This window comes from Carcharhinus amblyrhynchos, chromosome 34 (genome assembly GCF_965287045.1).
Source record: "Carcharhinus amblyrhynchos chromosome 34, sCarAmb.v2.hapA, whole genome shotgun sequence".
In the NCBI taxonomy this organism is placed as follows: Eukaryota; Metazoa; Chordata; class Chondrichthyes; order Carcharhiniformes; family Carcharhinidae; genus Carcharhinus; species Carcharhinus amblyrhynchos.
This window is the reverse complement of record NC_137357.1, coordinates 298,312-316,411: the sequence shown is the minus strand read 5'-3', so window position 1 is coordinate 316,411 and position 18,100 is coordinate 298,312. Positions and strand designations below refer to the sequence as shown.

The window sequence follows — 18,100 nt, the reverse complement described above, 5'->3', positions numbered from 1 at the left end:
TCCTGGTAGGCAACACACCAGCCCAGAGTCCCTACCCTTACCTCCAACTCTCCTATCCGTCCCCATAACTGTGGAGTCCCCAATCACGAGGCCCAATCTCTTACCCCTAACCACCTGAGGCTTGCCAATAGGCTCACCCCCAGAGACCTGCTCCCTTTGGCTATCCCCAGTTGATTTCTCCTCAACTGTAGCCTCCAGGACCGAGAACCTATTTTGAAGGGGAACAGCCCCAGGGGATTGTCCCCCCAACTGCTTTTTGCCCCTCTTCCTGGCAGTGACCCAAGACTTATTCCTAGGAGTGACTATCTCCTTATAACTCCTTTCTATGTCCGCCTCCACTTCCCGAATTATACGGAGCTCCTCTAATTCCCCTTCCAGCTCCTTTACACGCTCCTCCAGAAACTGCAATCTAACACACTTCCCACAAGTAAAATCACCTGAAACACTGTGGGAGTCCCTCACTACATACATCCCACAGGAGATGCAGCTTACAGCCTGAACTGCCATCCCTGAATCAATTACCAGCAGAAAAGTAAAAATATAAAAAAAAAACTTCCCTCACACTTATAATTAGGTTAGAGGAGGTGGAAGGGTGGGATTCTCTACCAGTGTAGAGAATCGGGAATCCTCTCTGCACTAATTTATAGTGTTAGGGGCACGAGAGAAAAAAAAACTACAACTACCGGTAAGCGTCCTAGTGACGACTTCCGGTTTCTAACTAATTTAAGAAAAACCGCCGAAACTCGCGACTTAACACTAAAAATAAAAAGTTAAACGGAATAAACAGAAAAATATACCTTATTTTTGCCTCCTCGCACGCCCAAAAATCGCTGCCTCTCGACTCAGCTCCACAGGAACAAACACTCTTCCCCCAACTCCCGATAAATTCAACCAACTGCTGGTTTATCTGAATAAATTCTGAGTACAACTGCCTCCTACTGCCTGTTGATGGGAAATATCACAAAGCGCAACAAGCGGTCCTGAATCAATGTATGGAATTATTTACCCAGGGACGTTCTAACTGATCGGCATCAAACAAAATTCTATATTTGTTTTTCGGCGCTGAAACGTGTTGGGAATGAACATTCTGAAAGGACTTCAACCAGAAATGAAACAGTGGATCCCGGAATGTCTAAATGGTGATTAGCAAACTAAACTCGAGCTTTATTCAGCGTCTATGAGCACAGGTCACAAAATGTGAAGCCAGATGCAAAGCATAATCAAAAATCCTCCTGGAATTTTAGCATTTCTATTTTGAGGCTGGAATATGAAGGGGGAGAGTTTCTGCTTCAAGCTTCAGTAACTTTGCTCAGTCTATATCTGGAATGCGACAAACAATTTAGGGAACTGCAACCCTGTAAGGATCTCCTGTACTGGAAAACAGTCCTGTGAGAGTGTCCCAGGCTACTGGTTACTGAGTCTAGACAACATCTCCTTCATTCAGTTTACACTGTGTGAAATCTGCCTGAAGCTGCAGCAGCTTTAAATATTAAAGCAACTAATCTCCCTTCATTTTATTCTGGGGAAATTATCGACTGCCGCACATTTGTTTAAAATCCAACCTCCTGAACAATTTGATCCGGCACAATTTATTCAAATACAACGGAACACTCCACCAATAACATTTCTGATCACTCTCCCTGACAAACTCTCAAGGTAAACTCCGTCCGAAAAAAAACACAAGGGGAAAATCAGATAAAAACACCTTGAATTCGTCAGGTTCAGGGATTGAGAAGGAGACAAGTTTCCAAATAGGATCACACATTTGGAGAAGACGATTTACATGACAGTTATTAAAACGACACGCCTGGAGAGGCAGGGGATATCCAGCCAGTCCCCTCTCACACAAAATCAGATAATGTTGGAACAATTCAGCAGCTGTGGCAGAATTAGTGACGAGGGAAGAATAGAGGGAAGTTTCCAGTCCGCAGGACTCTCCTCCAGACCCTTCTCATCCTCACTCCGCTCTTGGAACACCTTCAATCTGGCCACTGATTGCTGCTCTGAAAGTAGCCGCAGTGATTGGATAAGCGCTCTATGGCCTCCGCTATCAATAGTCAGTAAATGTCAAACACATGGACCGAGACACCCGGATTTAATTCAGAGACAGCCGCCAATTCTGACCGAGTGCCGGATGATCCGGACTCCCCTTAAATGTACCTCTGTACACAGCCAGACATTCAGTGCATATCTGACCTTTTGACCCTGCACAGGCAAGATCGGGATACATTTGCACGCTGGGACCTCCCACGACCACCTCCTCCCTCCTCCTTCTCCGCAAGCCTGTCCGCGCCAAGCCCCCTTCCCCACATTCCCCCCTCTCCCACACCCCCACCGTATTTGCTGTCAGGCCTGTCTGTGTGTCCAGGCGTGTGGTTGTGTCGGTTGAGGCATTCGGGGAGGGGTGTTTGTGGAGATCTCGAAGGTTTGGAGGATGGGGATGCCTCCGATTGTACCTCTGGGGCGGAATTACATTTTCGTCTGAGTGAACAACTTCTGGACCCCGATGCAAAACAATCAGCATTAAGAATTGGGCGATTTGGAGTAAAGTTGAAATAGCAGAATAATGCAAACGCTGCGGATAAATGAAGATAAACGGTTTTTCAGCAGCACCCTGATTGTTGCCCAGGATTTGCTCTGTGTGACCCTGGAATGCGTCATTATTTGTTGAATGGTGATCGGAACTGAACAGTGAGGAACCAGGAGCGAACAACTCCTCTCCTGAACATAACTAACAGCAAGCGCTCAGCTCAAGGATACAATTGTGGAAATTGTTAATCACTCTCTTTAGTCAGAAATCATAGAATACTACAGTGCAGGAAGAGGCCATTCTGCCCACCGAGTCTGCACCAACCACAATCCCACCGAGGCCCAATCCCTATATCCAAACACATTTACCCACTAATCCCTCTAACCTGTGTATCCCGGGACACTCAGGGCAATTTAGGAGGGCCAATCAACCCAGCCCGCACATCTTTGTACTCTCATTGCTGTGACTTTATTATAAACTTGAATTTTGGTGTTCATGTAACAACACTTCCATTTTCAGAACATTGAAATTGTTTGTCACTCTACCGTCTCAGAATACTTTATCCGCCCTTTCCCGGAGAGCAGACTATCGATGGTGGACAGATTTTTTTTTTACCTGAGCAAATCACGCCGGCATCATCGGGTGGCGATGCGATATAGTGACCCCATTTCCCTGAGCGACATTCCCGCAGGGCGGTCTCGGTCCCTTCGCACTCAACTTCATCCGTCACAAAGGATCCGGATCCTTCCCCAAAGTGAGCCCCGCCTGGTGCAGAGAGCGCGGTCCCGCAGCCCAGCTCCCCACACACAACATCGGCGTCCCGCTGGTCCCAGCCAATACCACGCACAGTCCCCCACTGTCCCCTGTAGTGAATCTCCACTCTCCCAGCGCACCGACTCTGCCCATTCGCCAGTCTCAGCTTCACCGCCTCTGTAAAATACCAAAAAAAACAGTTCTTCGCCAGCTGATGCAACATGAACCAAACCAAGCATCGAATGTCTCCAGGATCTCAACAAGCTCTTTGATGGGTATAAGTGTTTTAGGCATGATAGGGGAGGGTCGAAAAGAGGAGGGGGAGTGGCGCTGAAAATTAGGGAGCACATCACAGCGGTGCAGAGGGAGGACAATATAGGGGTTCGGAATTGAGTCTCTGTGGGTGGAGTTGAGGAATAGGAAGGGAGCGATTACTATGCTAGGGGTGCACTACAGACCGCCCGACAGCCCGCGGGCAGTGGAAGAGGGTATGTGTAGAGACATTTTGGATTAGTGTAGGAAGAACAAGGTTGTCGTAGTGGGAGATTTTGATCTCCCTGAGGGGGATTGGAAGGTGCCTGGAGCTGGGGGTTCGGACGGGGAGGAATTCGTAAGATGTGTATTGGAAGGGTCCTTGGAGCAGTATGTAGATAGCCCGACTAGAGAGGGGGCGATACTGGATTTAGTTCTGGGCAATGAGCCGGGTCAGGTGATTGAAGTTGCGGTAGGTGAACATGTGGCTAATAGTGACTACAACTCTGTCTACTTTAGGATACGAATGGAAAAAGATGAGTCTTGTCCTAAGGGCGGGTGCTAAATTGGGGGAAGGCTAGATAAAACCGGATTAGGCAGGAGCTTATGGATACAGACTGGGAGAGGTTGTTGGAGGACAAGTCCACGTTAGGCATGTGGGAGTCTTTCAAGGGAAAACTGAAATGGGTGCAAGAAAGACATGTGCCGGTTAAGAGGAAGGATGGGAAAGGTAGAATTAGAGAGCCGTGGATCACTAGAGATATTGACGACTTGGTCAGGAAGAAACGAAAGGCGTATGTTAGGTTTAAGCAACTGGGAATGGAGAGAGCAGTGGAGGAAGACAGAGCGAGTAGGTGGGATCTCAAAAGGGGAGTTAGGAGGGCAAAAAGGGGGCATGAAATGGCTTTGGCAGACAGGATTATGGACAATCCAAAGGCGTTTTACTCTTATGTTCGGAACAAAAGGGTGGCTAGGGGAGAAATCGGTCCTCTCAGGGACAGACGAGGGGAATTGTGCTTAGAGTCCAAGGGAATGGGGGAGATCCTGAATGAATACTTTGCATCTGTATTCACGAAGGAGAGGGGCCTGATGTCTGGTACAGTCCTCGAGGGAGCTGTCGACCAATTGAAGGAATTATCCATTACAAGGGAAAAAGTGTTTGGGCATTAGGTAGCATTAAAACTAGTAAATCTCCGGGGCCTGATGGCATTTATCCCAGGCTGCTTAAGGAGGCGAGAGATGAAATTGCTGGGCCTCTGACACAGATCTTTGTCTCTTCTTTGGACACAGGTGAGGTCCCAGAGGACTGGAGGATAGCGAACGTGGTACCGTTCTTTAAAAAGGTTAGGAGGGATAACCCTAGTAACTATAGGCCGGTGAGTTTGACGTCAGTGGTAGGCAAGTTGATGGAGAGGATTCTTAGGGATAGGATGTATGAGCATTTAGACCGTTGCGATCTGATTAGGGATACGCAGCATGGCTTTGTAAAGGGGAAGTCTTGCCTTCCGAATCGAGTAGAATTTTTGAGGAGGTGACAAAAACGGCCGACGAAGGACGAGCCGATGATGTCGTCTATATGGATTTCAGTAAGGCGTTTGACAAAGTCCCTCGTGGTAGGTTCGTTGAAATGATTAAGGCTCATGGGATACAAGGCCACGTATCTAGATGGGTTGAGAACTGGCTTGCTAAGATGAGACAGAGAGTAGTAGTGGAAGGGTCCTTTTCTAGCTGGAGGTCTGTCACTAATGGTGTGCCGCAGGGTTCAGTACTGGGACCTCTTCTTTTTGTAGGATATATAAATGACTTGGAAGGGGGAGTAAGTGGTGTGATCAGCAAATTTGCAGATGACACTAAGGTGGCTGGATTGGCGGGCAGTGAGGAGCAGTGTCTGGCAATACAACGGGACATTGATAGGCTGGTATATTGGGCAGATACATGGCAAATGGAGTTTAATCCGGATAAATGTGAGGTGATGCATTTTGGCCGGAATTATGTAGCGGGGAGTTATATGATAAAAGGTAAACCTATAAAGAGTACAGAAACGCAGCGGGACCTGGGGGTGCAAGTGCACAAGTCTTTGAAGGTGGCAGTACAAGTGGAGAAGGTTGTGAAGAAAGCTTATGGTATGTTAGCCTTTGTAGGAACGTGTATAGAGTATAAGAGCTGGAGCCTAATGTTGCAGTTGTATAGAACGTTGGTTAGGCCGCATTTGGAGTACTGCGTCCAATTCTGGTCGCCTTACTAGCGGAAGAACGTGGAGACTCTGGAGAGAGTGCAGAGGAGGTTTAACAGGATGTTGCCTCGTATGGAAGGACTGGGTTATGAGGAAAGTTTAAGCAAATTGGGGCTGTTTTGCCTTGAAAGACGGCGACTGAGGGGGAATCTAATAGAGGTATATAAGATTATGAAGGGTATAGATAGAGTAAACAGTGGTAAGCTATTTCCTATGTTAGAGACGCACAATACGAGGGTCCACGGATTAGGGTGAGGAGGGAGAGGTATAACACGGATATTAGAGGGAGGCTTTTCACACAGAGGGTAGTGGGGGTATGGAATGCTCTGCCAAGTAAGGTGGTGGAGGCAGGCACGCTGCAGTTGTTTAAGGGTTACTTAGGCAGGCACACGAGTGGGTTGGAGATGGGAGGATATAGGAGATTGTTTTAAATAATTTTCATTAACATTAGGACGTCCCTGGTCATGTAAAAAGGATGTGGAATGATAATAATGTTTTTCTCTTTTAATTCACAGGTTTTAAGTCAGTCCGCCTTGTTGTCCAACGAGGGGCATACACGCGATGGGCCGTACGAGGGCTGCTCTTGGATGTTCGAGAGTAGCCTAGTGCTTCATGTCGTTAGTGTGTGCTTAAACTGGACCAGATGCTGGGCAACACGACAGCTCAGTGACTATCACTGTTTGATGTGCAGACACATGGATTTGGGCCGGTGTCTGTGGGAGTTTGTGCATTCTCCCCGTGCTTGCGTGGGTTTTCTCCGGGTGCTCCGGTTTCCCCCCGCACCCCAAAGATATGCTATTAGGCTGACTGGAGGTAATAAATTGTCCCTAAATTAGTTTCCCTCAATGTGGAATGTCATAAGCATAGATAAGGGTCATGGGTGGAGGGGGGACTGGTAATGTTAATATGGCGGGGCGGGCTCGTTGGGCCGAAGGGCCTTTTCCAGGGCTGTTTTTGCTCTTTTGTTCTTTGTAATATGATACATATGAAGCGGGAATATGGATTGAAGGTGGGAACCATTCGGAAATCAGTTGGAAGTTGGAAGCATCATTCGGCTGCGTCAGGGATGAGTTTCGATAGGTGTTTAATTGATTCAATCCACACAACTCAGGGCCGTCATAGTCCACAGTACACGATACTGCCTGGACTAATATAGTGGAATCCCAATCCGAGTGTGGATTCGGCATCTGTGGAACCAGGGCCGCCCTGCTGCAGCCGGCTGAATGGGACAGTCAGGTCGTCTCCAGCCCTTCCCGGGGCGGGAAGATGGGGCGAGTTTTCGGCGGAACCCTAATATACCCGTGGTGGAAGAGCCATAGAATCACAGTGCATTTCAGCACTGGCTGGTAACTCGGGAATTGAAATGTATTTGTAAACAGCAGCGGGGCCACGTTGCCTCTCACCCTCCTTCTCGGGGACCTTATTTAATGCCGTTCTGAATTAGAGAGCAGCAATGAAAGATTTTCAGGAAAGCATTGCAAGAACACTTTCCTTCACAACTGAAATGGAACCAAACCATTGAACTTAAAAATACTGAAATTGTCTCAGGGATTTATCATTCAGTTGGATGGATTAGTGCAGTAAAATATCAGATATGAACTTGGAGCGCGATTACCTGATGGATCAGCCTGGCTGTTCCCTGGTCTGCCTGAAATGAAATTTTGAAAATTAGTCTTTGCTGGAACTTGAGATAAATGAAACCGTCAAAACCATACATCACAAAGTCAACACCGAGGATTTGTGTTATTCCTTCAGTGTATGATTTGCAAACACTTGATGTTAAAACATTTTAGTGAAATTACCATACCCACAATATTATGGCCTATGAATATTCTGATCTCATTCTTTTTTTATATATGTGTATTTTAACCAAGTGTTATGTATTCCCAAACAGTAGTATTTTGTATCAGTCAAATCTCCGAATCACTTTTAATCCCAAGTTTACATAAGAGAATCAACAGGGCAGTGATTTTGTCTCCGGTTAGATTGCTGAAAATTATGACTTGATACACAGAGTAACAATGATAAAGTTACTCGAATATCTCTGCACCACCGTCCACAATACGGACAGTGTGTCATTTATTTCCAATGCAGTCAATTCTCAGCTATCCTTATTAACTCTTCACAAACAGTATCACACAACCTCCGCTTCAGGTGAACGCACTGCCGGTATTGTGGGATAACATTTCAATATTTACTCAAAATTTCACAAGTTCTATGGTCCAACTGGAATCTCTGGACCGTCTTCCCCCATTCCGCCTTTCTATATTTTCCTCCACTTTTCAGCTTTTAGTAATTCTCCTCCTGAACCGTGGACCCATTTCATGAAGAAATTATACAGAAAAATACAGAAACAAACGCTTCGGTCCTTCAAGTCCCTGTCCATCATGATACACAATAATAATAAGAAACATAAGCCCTATTTCCGCCCGCTTCTTTCTATTTCCTCCTTATTCTTTTACCCACCCAGATGCCACATAAATGTTTCTCATGTGTCCGCTTCCAACACCTCCTCTGGCAGCGCGTTCCAGGCATGCACTAGCTTCTCAGCTGCTCTCACACACCTTCCTTAAACTGTCCCCTTCTCACTTTACGCCTGTGCCCCCTTTCCTACTGAACAGATCACGAATGGCACCAACAAGCAGTGAAATAGAAGGTGCTGGTCAGAAGCCTGATTTGCTGGAAATCCCAGCCATCACCTGAATCATTTGTGTACCGTGTAGATGATACACAGCAACAAATGACCAAAACTCATTTGGCAGTTCATTCCAAACCCGCGATTTCTACCACCTAGAAGTACAAGGACAGGCCTACAGCAATGCACAGAATTGCACATTCCCTTCTAAGTCGGTCAACATGCTGAGTTGGGACGATATGGGGGTTGTTTCATTCTCGTGTGAGCTCAATCCCTAATGTCACTGTGCCTGCACCAGTGCATCATGTACTGCAGCCAGGGAGCAAAAAACAGGTTCAGACATCAATTCCTGAAGACATCTGGGCACAGATAATAAATGCTGTCATTGTCAGGGACATTGCCTGACTTCACCAGAGATAGCATAATAATAACTAAAGTGCAAAGGCCGTGGCTGAACGTGGGGTATTAACATTATTGAAAGAGATATAGAGACATGGAAAGTTGGGTACTGTAAAATGTAGACCCATTTCAAGATCACAAAACGTCATTAGTATAAAACAGTAAGGCAGCAGATATATCTGCCCGTGACTGAGTATTCGATTTGCCAACGTTTTATATTAAACTATGAGACCTTACACGGAACAAAAACATGTCAGTATTACGAGTGGAACTAATTACACAGCATCGTATTTGTAGTTCAAACCCACCATTAAACATTGGAAACGTTGAGCTCGCAGCAGGAAGGACAGATTAGGAGTCGCTAGTGGAAGCATAATTTCCAAATATATGGCCACACAAAACTAACACTTCCCTGACATAAGACATCACATTTAGAATATAAGCGGACATTTGCTCAAACTTTGCGAGGCAGGGTGATTTATTTCCAGGGTCTGGAGGACGAAGCTAATGTGTAAAATGTTTCAAAACATTTTACAAATGTTTCAAAACATTTTACAAGGAAACGGTGGAGTTCGCCAATCTAGAATGAATAACGGGTTTTCATAGCTCATTATAAACAACAGAAAGCTCAATGGATATTCAGTGTGTCTGGGAAGAGACTGACAAGTATCCAGTGATTGATACACAAAGCTGATGTTAATGTCTGATTTCGAATGCTTTGTTTTGTTTTCTAAAACCCATTTTTCCGAATAACAACCAGAAAATCTCATTGTGCAAATTCGCGCAAGAAGTCGGATTTTTCACTTCGCTATTATTTCGCTAGTGCGACTGATATTAAGTATATTGCTTGATCTGCCAGTTATAGCAATGTTGGTCCCACTTAGATTTAATATTTAACTTTTCAGTGTTTACCAACATTCCCATTACTCCAACTGAAAATAATTTGTAAATAATTTGTTTAACATAGTTTAATGTGGAAAAGTGTGAGGTAATTCACTTTGGCAGGAATAACGGATGGGTAGAGTATAAGGCTAACGGTAGGACTCTGAATAGTGTGGATGAACAGAGGGATCTAGGTGTATGTGTACATAGATCCCTGAAAGTTGGAAATCAAATAGATAGGGTTGTTAGGAAGGCACACGGTGTCTTGGCGTTTATTGGTAGGGGGATTGAATTTAGGAGCTGCAGCGTCATGTTGCAACTGTACAAAACTCTGGTGCGGCCGCACTTGGAGTATTGTGTACAGTTCTGGTCCCCACATTATAAGGAAGGATGTGGAGGCTTTGGAGAGGGTGCAGAGGAGATTTTCCAGGATGTTGCCTGGTATGGAGGGGAGGTCCTATGAGGAGAGACTGAGGGATTTGAGGTTGTTTTCGTTAGAAAGAAGGCGGCTACGAGGGGACCTTATTGAAACAAATAAGATGATTAGAGGTTTAGATAGGGTGGACAGTGACAGCCTTTTTCCTCGGATGGAGAAAGCTAGCACGAGGGGGCATAGCTTTAAATTAAGGGGTGGTAGTTATAGGACGGATGTCAGGGGTAGGTTCTTTACCCAGAGGGTGGTGAGGGATTGGAATGCCCTGCCTGCTGCAGTTGTAAATGCGCCCAGTTTGGGGGCGTTTAAGAGATCCGTGGATAGGTTATGGATGGAAAGGGTTTGGTTTAGGTTAGAGGGTCATTGCTTTTAACTGGTCGGCGCAACATCGTGGGCCGAAGGGCCTGTTCTGCGCTGTAATGTTCTATGTTCTATATGGCAGCTCACTGTACCACAGGACGAGCATACAGCTCCTCCACTGTGAAATATCTATCCCAAATTGTGTACACATTCTATTGATAGTAACTATAACTATTACTGGGATTCTGCAAGCGGTTAATACACGCAGATTTCATTTGGCAATGTATGCTATTCTAACAGTGGCGGCGATCTACACCCAGACTGCGCTGTTCAGCTAGAATTTCAATTCATGTCTGTTCCGTCGGTGCAACAGACCCAGTGGAGTATTTATTTTTACCTGCCGCCGTATCTGAGTTTGATTCAGTGGTAAATCTAATTTTATTATTCACTTGCTGCTGTTTTTGGAGACTAATGTGCTGAAAATGCATCTTTGCTCAAAGTATATTGTGATAATTTTCGACATGTTAAGTCAGCGATTTCAATATTCACGTCATAACTGCGAGCTAACTGGGGATTCGGTATCAACAAAAAAACCCCTAAATTTTAATGAGATGTGATTACTGAGCAGGGGATTTATTGCATGGCAACATAACATTTGTTCTGCTTTCTTTATAAGACATGTTCTTTCAAGTGACTGCAAAGCCCAAACAGTATTTTTTTTCGCTGATTCTCGGTCCTTTACTGTGTGAAGTGTTTGATAACAGTAATGGGGCGCTTCTCTATCAGTTAACCAGCATTTTCAGTGGCATTGTGATTAATGAATATTACCAAAGAGGCACGTTGGGAACAGAGTGAATATGAACCAAGTCAATGACTTTTATCGGGACAAAACTACTTGGCCTGTGGAAGGAGATGAAAGAACAGGTCTCGATCTGCCACAGAAAACGGCATGAGACAGAGAGAACATGAAAACGTGGCATACTTTTGAGACATAAAAATAATTACAAAATGAGAGAAATTACTGCGTAGAAATATTAATTTGACACATTCTAGTAATATTCCGGTCGGAGATATGAGGCAATTGAGCAACAAACGTCACAAAGCAAATCATACATATTTAGCAAATTACATTATCAACATAACAAGATAAGTATTTTCTTCATATCAATGAAATTAATTAATGACATTATGAATTGTAATTCATACGAACGCGTTAAAATGCATTATTCACAGACCTAGCCCAACACTATGAGGCTGAGACACCTATTTTAAATGATCTGTCTGTTTTCTCTCTACACCGGGTTCAGACGGAAAATATACTGAGAAATATCAAAGAAATATGTGTGCACGGTCCTCGCCAAAATTCCTGCAAATCAAGTAGTCCGAATAGAGGTTTTGCAGTGATATGTTGTCCAGCACAAGTGCGGCATTTCCATTCAATTATGTATTTAAATCTCAGGTTGCCGTAAGTCTCGGCCGAGAAATTAAAACATGCATTATTCAGATGGTCTACATTCTAAATATATTTGAAAGGTAATAAGTTAAAAAGAAACAGGGAATCTAAATTATTCACCAACTGAAAAGTCTGCTACTTAAATTCCCAATTCCAATGCACTCTTCTTAACAACGAAGGAAGCATTTGAAAAAAATCGAGCTTATTCCCTAAGTGGAGCGGAGAATCCAAAACACAGCTTAAAAAAAGACACATAATTATCCAGATTGAGATTTGACAATCCATTTTGATGTCCAACTCCAATTTATTTATTCTGCACAAGAATGTCAGGTAGACGGCGATTAAATACAACTTCTGTTGGGCACATGTGACCTCAGAGCAATATTCGGCCAATGTATTAGGCTTCTAGGTCCAAAGTGACTGTGCCGAGTGGAATATAATAAATTCACTCTAACCCCACTCGCCTGTTCTTGGCTCCTTTCTGCGTTAGAATGCTTCAAACGCATAAGTAAGTATGTTTTCAATGTGCTGAGCACTTCTTCATCCTCCAGCTTTTTAGACACTGAACTCGCCTCCTCTCATTGTAAATTGATGTACATTAATATCCCATTACCTCCAGATGACACTTATTCTTCAAATCATCAACTTTCCCTTACATCTGTCACTAACATTTTTATTATGAAATCTCTCTCTATATAAATATAATATGTATACACATAAACGCATGCTAAAATTTTATGCCAGTGAATTATCAATAGACATCGGGATACTTTCAATCAATAATAACTCACAGTTGAGAAGCTGCAATGCAATTAGAGTCAGGAAGGAGCGCAGCATCGTCCCGACTGTCGGTTACTGCGATCAGACTTGACTATTCACCGAGTTTTGTTCACCGGTACCGGGCTGTCCTTCCAACACTTTCTAAAACACCGAACGCTCCAGGAATGAATTCTTTGTTCAGAAAATACTGTTTCCTCCCGTCTGACTAATCAATGCTCCCTTGTGTGAAATGTAAATTGCATTTGATAAAAGATACCAATGACAGTTATATCCACCTACTTGCCCTGTGCGACTAATGAGGCCTACATTGTTGATAAGGAAATGAGTCACTAACCCAGCATCGGATCATCGAATCATCATATCTTACAGCACAGACACAGGCGAGTGAAGGACATGTATACGGAAAATGTTTGCAAATCATATTCGGCCTCCACTGGATTTTGTACATTTTTTTGCACTGTTTTACCACTTTTTTCAAAGAACAATTTCCGAGGAACAGTTGAAGGCCGTGGAGAGGATAAGTTAAAATTTCCAGGTTAAATCCAGGGGAAATGGACTGCTGTGATGTGGAGAAAATGCATAAATTGCATGTCAGATCCAATCAATTTCCTCAAGAAATCTGTGAGTGAGTGTTCTCACCGACAAGCCCAATCTAATCGGCTGTTGAAGACTCCTATTGAGTCCGAATACAGCCTGAATTCACAAACTGATGTTCACATTTTCACAAGGGAAAAGTGTAGACATTTCACTCCAGCAGCAACTCAAGCAAGAAGTTCAAATCTGTAACATCTGGAATTATTTTTTTCCCCGAGTGGAAACACAACTTTTGCTCCTTGCTCTGAGAACAACCTCCAAACTTTTTACTATCTTCTATTTGGAGAACAATATTCTCGAAAGACAGAAAGCCCAATTTATGAATGTTTTTAATATGTAACATTTCTATCCGGAAATCTTCGATTAAATGCTTCTGTTAAAAGACTGTTATTCTCTATTTGAATTTAATTACTTTTTGAACACACTTTAGAAGCACCATTACATATCTGAGCGATTTTGCTGCCTCCGCCCAGTTTAGAGTGACAGAGCTCGGCGGGACTGTGCCGCTCAGAAATATTTATTTTCTGCTGGACAAATGTAATTTTATTTTCATGATCAACTTGAGAGTCATTTGAGTGCATGTCTTTATAGAGCCGCGTTTAGAGAAGGGAAGCCCACAGACATATTTGTTCCATACAGGAAGAAATGATTCCTGAGAAGCTGAACAATTGGTATTGAGTTATACTCTGTCATTCCGAAGCAGCTCACTGTCTGCGCAGCCTCAGAACACTCGCTGCGCCGTTGCTGAACCGACAGGATGCACCTGGCCTTGTGGTCAGGTCTCTGCTCGCATGTTAGTCGCTGCTACACTTTAACATTGACAGATTGCAATTGCACATTGGAACTTGTGTCGGGCAGTGCCAAGGACATGTAACACTTCAAGTACCTTCATGAATTCACCAGCAGCATGTGACAGAATGGCATCTACAAATAGTTATCGGGAACTCCAGGAATAGTGTATGGCTAAACCTTATTAAATTTCACTTGTGTTCAACAAATTTGAAATCAATGGTGTGAGATTAAACCGATTGCCTGTGCTGCATAAATCAATATACTACACATAGACCTTTGCCACGCTTAGACGCGGAGGTTCCACCATTCAGCTCCATATCTATTATCCCTCAGTGCTTCCCCCGTGAACACAGCAGACCGGGAGCACAAGTTCACTTATCGTGCAGAGATGAGAGCAGATAAGAAATTGGGATAATGGGTACAGCTCCTCCTTTATTTCCATAATATCATTACAGTTTTTGGTCAGTTTCAATGTATTTCAGTTCTCAAAAACGTATCCAATCTATGAAATGATAAACTACAAACACGGAGTGATTTCCATGTGAGTCATTTTGTGACGTTGGCATCCCTGACTTCCTTTATTACTGAGAGGGCGGCTTAAGCACTGTAGTCACTTTATGATGCGACAAAGTCTTAAGCAGGTACCGGGTGCCATGGAAATTAGATTATCAGATATTGATATGTTATCCAGGATGGAGACTTATTACGGGTTGGTTATTTAGGAAATACCGCAGGTATCGAGTCAGTTTATAGAGGTTGGATTAACAAGCATTGGTTGGTCTTTGATATCATTTGCATTCATCTTTCCATTTGGCAGCACCTGTCTGCAAAACATATTTTTTCCAGCTAAAATGTCTTACGTCTCACACCTGCAAGTACAAATATATTGGTTATTTACTGTTTGTTTGATCAATGTCCAAATACCTTGGTGAAGAATCTTATTAACCTGAGCATTAACTGAAATCCCAACATACATGCATTAATTCCAATCCCAGAACTCACAGGTTAACACTCAGTGATTGAACCATAGGATCCCTATTTTGCAGCAGAAGCTCATTCAACGTATTGAGTCTGAACTGATTCTCCAACAGAGCATCTTCCTCGTGCTTTATCGCCGTGACTCCACATTTCTTTTTTCCGTTGCTAAAACCCTAATTAACACATCATGTGACGCGAAAGTTCAATTAGTAATCGACCCAACCTTACCACCTTTGCACTGTTTATTTTTGGAATGATCCAATTCCTTTGTACAAAGGAACGTTCAATGTATCTCTCTGTCATCTACATCCTGACCATTGTGTGGAGATATTGGCGATGGACTGGGATGGGCTCTGTAAGAAGCCTCACAGCAGCAGATAAAAGTCCAACATGTTTATTTCCTATCACGAGCATTCGGTGCACTGCCCTTTCATCTCTCATCTGACGGAGGAGAAACACACTGAAGACTCGTGATAACAAATAAACCTGTTGGACTTTAACCTGGCTTTGTGAGACTTCTTGCAATATCCTGCCCAGTATCGACCAGACAATTTTGCTACTTTGAATACTGCCAAATACTTAATGATCTCCTACTTGTCTTTTTTATGTATATCAATCTATTTATATCATGAACAATAAGTTAAGTCGCACTGATCCTTGTGGTAGCCCTCTGAACACCAACCTCCATTTCAACAAAACACCTTCTACCTCCAATTTCAGTGTGTGAACACTGGGTCAGTTCTGGACACAACTTGTCATTTTACCCTGGATCCAAAGCACTTTTAACTGATCGATCAGTGTCTTTTGTCTTTTGTCATTCAGTGTCTGACTCCTGGCTGGAGTCACTCTGTCCTTCCAGATTCAGTGTCACAGACCTGGCTGGGTTCCATCTGTTATTTGAGTTTCAGTGTCACAGGCCTGTCTGGATTAATTCTGTCCTTTAAGTTTCAGAGTCACAGCTCTGGCTGTGTTTGAACTATTATTTGAGAAGCAAATCTCATGCCTGGTCGGGTTCAGGCTGTTCTTTGAGATTCACTGTCATGGGCCTTTATTGCTTCACTCTGTCTTTAAATTCAGTGTCACAGACCTGGCTAGATACACTGTGTCCTCTCAGGTTCATTGTTACAGGCCTGGTTCTGTTCAATCTGTCATTTCAGATTCAATGTCACAGGTCTGTATTCACACTGTCCTTTGAGTTTCAGTGTCAGAGACCTGGCTGGAATCACTCTGTCTTTTGAGATTCAGTGTCACAGGCCGGGCTGTGTTCACTCTGTCTTTTCAATACAGTGTCACTGAACTGGTTGGTATCGCTGTGTCCTTTTCAGTTTGAGTGTCACAGGTCTGGCTGTATACATTGGATCCTTTGATATTCAGTGTCACAGGCCTTGCTGTGCTCGAAATGTTATTTGAGATTAAAGGTCTCAGACCTGACAGGGTTCACTCTGTCCATTGAGATTCAGTGTCACACGCCTGATTGGGATCAATGTGCTTCTTGAGATTCAATAGGCCTGGCTGGTTTCACTGCGCCCTTTCAGATTCAATGTCACAGGCCTGGCTGGGATCCGTTTGCCTGTTGAGATTCAGTTTCCCGAACCTGGCTGTGTTCAAACTGTTACTTGTGATTCAGTGTCACAGAACTGGTGTATACACTGTATCCTTTGAGATTCAGTGTCACAGTTCTGGCTGGATTCACTCTGCCATTTGAGATTCAGTGTTACAGGCCTGGCTGGATTCACTATGTCTTTTGAGATTCAGTGTTACAGGTCTGGCTGGATTCAATTTGTCTTTTGAGATTCAGTGTCACGGGCCTAGCTGCGTTGGAAATGTAATTTGAGATTCAGTGTCACAGACTGCGCTCGGTTCTCTGTGTTCTTTAAGGTTCAGTGTAACAGATTTGGCTGTGTTCACTCTGCCCTTTCAGTTTCAGTGTCACGGGCCTGTTTGGGTTCACTGTATCCTTTATGGTTGAGTGTCAGAGGCTTGGCTGGGTTCATCCTGTCCTTTGTAATTTAGTGTCACATGCCTGGTTCGGTTCACTGTGTCATTCGAGGTTCAGTGTCACAGGCTGGTCTGGAGATGGAAAGAGTGTGGTGACTGACTGAGTGCATTGAGACAGTATCACTACTTGATGGAGAGTCAGGTGGCTGAGTGCACTGAGACAGCATCACCAGCAGATATAGTGTGAGGTGGATCACTGAGTGCAGTGAGATAACATCAACAGCGGATAGAGATCCGCTGAGTGCAGAGAGATAGCATCAACAGCAAATGGAGAGAGGGGTAAATGAGTGCATTGAGTCAGCATCACCAGTAGATGGAGACAGTGAGTATTCTAACTGAGTGTGGTAAGACAGGGGCACCAGGAGATGGAGACAGTGAGGGGGTAACTGAGAGGACATGGACTGATTGCTGTAATGTGGTAAACAATGAACATGTTTGTGGGATGTGGCAGGTCACAGGCTGGGAGTTGAAACTGGGTAAACAGAAGGATAGCAGCAGGATGTGTGAGGTCACAGATTGGTGAAGTGTAGCAGTAAATGAGGGTGTAGGGTAGATTTTGAGGGCACGGACAATGTGGTGAAATGTAGAGGTGACTGAGAATAACAGAAGGCCTTCGTAGTACAAAGAAAGATTGTCGATTTGTAGATAGCAGTGAGGATAACAACAGTGTTTGGGGGACACAGAGAGATGTGTGAGGAGTAGAAAGAGTGAGGATAACAGTTGGATATGAGAGGACACAGGTTGATTGGTGAGACATAGTTCGCAGTATGGATAATACCAGGGTTTGCGATGCCAGACAGATTGCTGAAATGTAGTAAATAATGATGATTATCATTCAATTTGGGAGGAAACAGAGAGATGGGAGAAAAGAAATAGCAGTGAGAGTGACAACAGGAATTGGCAGGACACAGACAGAATGGTGCAATGTTGTAATGAGTGAGGATAGAGCTAGGATTCTGGAAGACAGGCAGTTTCCTTTAACATAACACAGAATAAGGATAACAGGAGGAATTGCCAGTATAGTAAATGCAGGGGATATATCCAGGATTTCTGTGGACACTGACTGATTGGATATCAGTAAGCTTTAC

General features: G+C 43.9%; 1 protein-coding gene and 1 long non-coding RNA gene across 2 annotated transcripts in view; one reads left to right on the top strand and one right to left on the bottom strand.

Moving 5' to 3' along the window:
• The window catches only part of LOC145361219 (scavenger receptor cysteine-rich type 1 protein M130-like), a 237,407-nt gene that overhangs the window by 131,306 nt on the left and 88,001 nt on the right, over window positions 1-18,100 (top strand). The window lies entirely within an intron of this gene.
• On the bottom strand, window positions 3,329-12,830 carry LOC145361158 (uncharacterized). Its single transcript, XR_013889811.1, has 3 exons — window positions 12,662-12,830; window positions 7,384-7,416; window positions 3,329-3,460 (listed from the first exon to the last, which is right to left on the bottom strand). It is a non-coding gene; the product is annotated as an uncharacterized LOC145361158 (long non-coding RNA).